The sequence below is a fragment of the Penaeus monodon genome, chromosome 22 (genome assembly GCF_015228065.2).
Source record: "Penaeus monodon isolate SGIC_2016 chromosome 22, NSTDA_Pmon_1, whole genome shotgun sequence".
Taxonomy (NCBI): domain Eukaryota; kingdom Metazoa; phylum Arthropoda; class Malacostraca; order Decapoda; family Penaeidae; genus Penaeus; species Penaeus monodon.
The window spans coordinates 24,291,536-24,291,811 of NC_051407.1; positions in this window are offsets into that span (position 1 = coordinate 24,291,536).

Consider the following 276-nt stretch of genomic DNA (forward strand, 5'->3'; position numbering starts at 1 on the left):
GAAAAAAAAAACCCTTCTGCATCTGATGTAAAAGGGAGAAAAAAATCTACCACACATTAATCCGTAAAGAAAAAAATATATATATACATGTATAATCCTCACTTAATCCTTAATCCAGCCTGCTCTTAATCCCTAAGTGTCACAGATATCAGGAATTCCAAAACTTGCGGTCAAGTGAGGGTGGATTTTAGCCTTGACAGTTCGCGGAAGACTAAAAACTGGTCATGTTGGCGGACACTATGTTGAAACCCGGCGTAGCAATCTGTAGCAAGTGTC